Genomic DNA, 5,070 nt, shown 5'->3' with positions numbered 1-5,070 from the left:
CAGATGGTGTCTTGATTTTTTTCTTTTTTTCAGATTTGCTAGCAATAGAATTCAAAGGACTAAAGAATCTGTGTGATGCTACAGATGAAAGCTCTATCCAGGTAAGTTATGTTTTAATTAATATCATTCATACCTTATCTTATTCCACTAAAGTTTTGAGGAGTCTCATGAGAATCCATATAAGAAATAAATATGGAAATGATGAATAAGTGATTAGAACAAGATAAAATAGAAATAGCAATCTTGGGTCAAGATGAGAAGAAAATAAAAACCCTGATATGTATGTGGAGTACTAGACAGTTATTAAAGAGGAACTTTAAATTTGTCTCTGAGCCTCCTAGGAGCAAAAGTGAAACATGATTCTCATTGAACACAAGAAGAAAGCATAGAAGTTCCTTACAGTATGCAAGATATTCCCTAAGGTGGTGGTGGTGGTGATAACAATGATACTTGAATGCTCCATTTGTGACCAACTGCTCCCCTCCTCCACAAGCCCCCACACACTCAGATACTCTTCTGGGATATTTTTATTTTGTTACAGTTAAAATAAAGCTCTTTCTCTACATAGAGGCAGTTTGGTGTCTGGAAGGAACTTTGGAATCAGAAAGACCTGAATTCAATGCTGGCTTCTGCACTTAGGGTTCTGCTGTAACCCTTGGCAAGGCACTTAATCTCTCTCTCTGAGAGCCAGTTTTCTTTATAAAACGGGGACAATCTATCCCATAGGCTTATAGAGAGGGTATTCCAGGGCCTGGCACTAAGCGACTTTTTTTTTTTGTAAGTGTTAGGTTATTACTGCTGTTTTTTTATTGTCATAAACATAACACAAATGTTAGTTTCCTTTCTCCTTTTCCACAGCAATATAGTATTCTACTATATTTTGGGTACTACTACTTTGGGGCTTCAGAGCAAGTAAGAATACCAAAGTTTGGACTTGAAAATCTGTTAGTCGAGTTAAATGAACAAGGTCTCTGAGTCCCCTTACTCTCCTTACTTGCCCATAGTGGTTAAATTTCTGGAAAGAGAAGGGGATGTTGGTAAGATAGGCATTGCCGTGCAGCAGCAAGGGTAGGAGTGGTTCAGTCCCTGAGGCTGCAGGTCTCTTGTGGGTTCTGGACAGCAATCCCACTCCTAATCACCAGTGAATGGCAGTTGTCAGGATCACTTGATATTGGGATAAGTCACTGCATGAATGAGTTCCAAGAGGAGGTAGATAGATCTCTGAGTATTATGTTGGAGGGGGATGGGAGCACAAAGGTTTTACAGGTCACTACAGAAAGTCAGTATTCCATTAAATATCGGGTGTTGGGACCAGGAGCAAAATACCAAGTGACACTCCCCTTTCCCCCATCCTCCCTCACTCTGTCTCTTACTGTGTAGACCTTTTAAACTGAGTACTTGCTGAGAACCCAGCACTGGTTCTAGGTTTTATGGAGACAAGTTCTCTGTCCTGGATCCACCACCTAAGATTATCCAGACAATTGGCCTCTGAGATCTTCTCTTTTTGTCCCTCTTCCATCTGCTCAATACCCACTAAACTGTCACCCTTCTCCTCCTGCTAAATCTTGCAGGTTGATAATGGGTTAAATATATCAATCTAGTGTATCTAAGTCTCTCTGTTTTCTGAGGTTGGTTTTATCTTAGAAGAGTATGGAAATGCACATGTATGCCTTTGACCTGCTCTGCTAGATTGTAAGCTTCCCAAGCTCATGAACTTCCTCATGTTGATGCATTGATTGGCTGAATCTAGAACAGCAGGTAATTTGTTTCAGGCAGCCCCTTGACTAAGCTGCCAAGAAGCAGCATAGCATAGCAGGGTGGGCAAAGACTTGGATTCGGAAGAAAGGGGCTCAAGGCTTTGTTGGCTCCATCACTGGCTCCGTGAACTTGTGTCATCATCTAACATCCTTAGCTTCCACCTGAAGTATTTAGATGACGTGATCTCAATGATGCTGCACACACCGATACTTTATGATCCTGAATCCAACTGAGAGTAATCTCATCTTCCTCTGAATTAACCCTCACAGCATTTTGTTTCTTCATCTTTTGGGCACATAACACATTCTTCTTACATTAAACTTACTGGAAACTTTTCTTATCTCCTCCGTCATACCATAAGCCGGCCCCACGGGTGCAGGAACAATGTCTACATCAGAGTTTCCAAAAGAGCTCTTCCAGTGTTTTGCACCACTGTACTCAATAAATATTTTTGAGTGAATAAAATCTTACCCTTTATTCATAACATCCGCTACCTTGAGGTAAAAGAGGAAGGCTGAACTTTGGGAGGGCTGGTGCACATAGGCCTCCTTCTCTGCCACGTCCTGCTGTCTTATCTCCATGTCAGCCTGGGTGCACAGTTAGGCCTGTGTTTCTCCTTTGTGGGATACAGGCCAAATGATCTAGAACAAATATCCAGCCCCTTTCCTTAGCAGATGCACAGAATGTGACAGAAGGAAAACAGGCTTTATGATGACAAAAGAGAGAGGCATATGAGGAAGATTTTTTTCCCCTAGTGAGTGTAGATAGTAGGTATGAGCAATGTGGTAGGCAGCCAGCAATGGGATCTACCCATCCCATGAAGGGGGACCAGCAAAGCCTGCCTATTCCTGTGGCATGATTTTCTTGTTCATGTTTGCCAACTCCCTGAAGCTCTCCCAGGGAAAGGGAGGTGGAAAGGAGGAGTGAGAAGACAGCCATATTCTGTTAAAATGTGTGCATCTGGATTCCTCTTCTGGCTTTAACGGATTCCAGAATATGGCTATATGCAGAACCAGTAAACTGTCTTCTAGAACAGTCCTGGTAGGAGAAGGATACAGTAAATTCTCACAATTTCCTTGCTTCTTGCACTGTTTGGATCATTGGGCCTGCAGCCCTGCCCCTTCCTCAGTCCTCAACGCTTCCCTTAAACCGGAGCTCCTCCAAGCCTCCCTTCATGCCTTGGCCCTCCCAGAGCCTCAGCCTGCCCCAGCTGGCTCAACATTCCTGCTCTTCTGCTTTGGAAGACTGGTGCTTCTGGAACTTCTGCTATTGCTCACTGCCCCCAAGTTACTGATACGCTCTCCATGGTCATCCCAACTTCTCATTGCCAGGCCTGGGTACACCCTTGGGTTTTGCACGCTGGAGGCCCTGCTGAAGTTTGCCTTCTTACCTGTATTGAATTGAGCTGTGGTGGTCCAGATTACTTGCCTTTTCCTCCTGCTGTGGATTCTCCTTATTCCTTTCCCAGCCCCACTCCCACACAGCAGTGAAAGTCCCTTTTCGTGAGTTAGTGCACTCTGGCTATTCCTTCTAAAGCCTCCCCACCGCCCCCACCCCTTGCTTCTTCTCCGAGAGAACACCAAATGGCGGATGACGCCAGTGGTGTGGTACCTCCAGGCCCCCTGGAATGGGAGGCTGCGGCGGCTTCCGCGGAGGCTTCGGCAGCGGCATCCGGGACCGCGGTGGCGTCCGTGGTCGGGGCCGGGGTTGAGGTCACGGAGCTCGCTGAGGCAAGGCCGAGGACAAGGAGTGGATCCCCGTCACCAGGCTGCGCCGCCTGGTAAAGGACATGAAAATCAAGTCCCTGGAGAAGATCTATCTCTTCTCTCTGCCTATCAAGGAATCTGAGATTATTGATTTCTTCCTGGGCGCATCCCTCAAGGACGAGGTTCTGATCATGCCTGTGCAAAAGCAGACCCATGCTGGCCATCGGACCAGGTTCAAGGCGTTTGTTGCCATCGGAGATTACAACGGACATGTCGGCCTGGGTGTCAAGTGCTCCAAGGAGGTCACCACTGCCATCCGTGGGGCCATCATCCTGGCCAAGCTTTCCATCGTCCCCGTGAGGTGAGGCTACTGGGGGAACAAGATCGGCAAGCCCCACACTGTCCCATGCAAGGTGACTGGCCGCTGTGGCTCTGTGCTGGTGCGTCTCATCCCCGCCCCCGAGGCACTGGCATTGTTTCAGCCCCTGTGCCCAAGAAGCTACAGATGATGGCCGGTATCAACGACGGCCACACCTTGGCCAGAGGCTGCACTGCCACCCTGGGGAACTTTGCTAAGGCTACTTTTGATGCCATCTCCAAGACCTACAGCTATCTCACCCCTGACCTCTGGAAGGAGACAGTGTTCACCAAGTCTCCATAACAGGAATTCACTGACCATCTTGTGAAGACCCACGCCAGAGTCTCCGTGCAGAGGACCCAGGCTCCAGCTGTGGCCACCACCTAGTTTTATACAAGAAAATAAAGTGAACTAAAGCTTGTTAATAAATAAATAAATAAATAAATAAAAATAAAGGCCCCCTCCTTGATTGGCAGGTCCAAGGGTACAGAACAGTACTCCCTGTGCACCTCTCCTCTTTTGCACCTTTGTAGCTGCAAGAAGTCCCCATTTACCCACATATAAAGTCTGGAGTCTGCTCCCCTTTGGGCCAGTTAAGTTTCCTTGAGCTCAATTGGATGCATATTCATCTCCATCCATTTATGGTGCATTTATTATGTAAACCTCACACTTACTTATTTTAGAAAATTTCAACATTCTAAAAGTTGTTTATTAGTCATGGAAATGAATACTAACTACAGTCTCAGACAATTCTGAATAACAGTGGAATAACCCAATACTAGTTTACTTCTCACTTACTTAAGATCCCCATGTGGGTGAGGTGGCATCTTTCTTCCAATTTATAACTCAGGGACTTAGGCTGACCCCTTCTTGTAGCTATGTCATTTAGAACTTGACTTCCAAGTTTGATGGTGGAAAGGAAAGAGAGGATGTGTGGGGAAAGCATACCCATTCTTAATTACCTCAGCCTGGAAATGACACTTGTGACTTCGGTCACATTCTGTTGGCTAGAAATCAATCCCATAGCACTGTGTACCTCCAGAGGAATCTGGGAAATGTAGTATTTCCTTTTTTTTCCCAGGAAAATGAAAGTAAAACAAGCTACTTGATGTCTAAGTAGCTTTTTCTCTGTCACAAGTTTTGAAGGGCAATTCCTCTCTTTGCTGGACAAGAGAACTTCCAGACTAGTATGCCCCATACTCAAAGGACAAGGAGAACAGAAAGCACTATTTAATCAGGTACAAAAAC

General features: G+C 45.6%; 1 pseudogene; it reads left to right on the top strand.

Annotated features, from left to right (window-relative positions):
* Positions 1-958: 958 nt before the first annotated feature.
* On the top strand, positions 959-4,216 carry LOC116635740 (annotated as a pseudogene).
* The last annotated feature ends 854 nt before the right edge of the window (positions 4,217-5,070 follow it).

Source organism: Phoca vitulina, unplaced genomic scaffold, assembly GCF_004348235.1.
Source record: "Phoca vitulina isolate PV1807 unplaced genomic scaffold, GSC_HSeal_1.0 scaffold11, whole genome shotgun sequence".
NCBI lineage: Eukaryota > Metazoa > Chordata > Mammalia > Carnivora > Phocidae > Phoca > Phoca vitulina.
The sequence above is the reverse complement of the archived record's forward strand: the minus strand, read 5'-3'. Positions and strand labels throughout refer to the sequence as shown.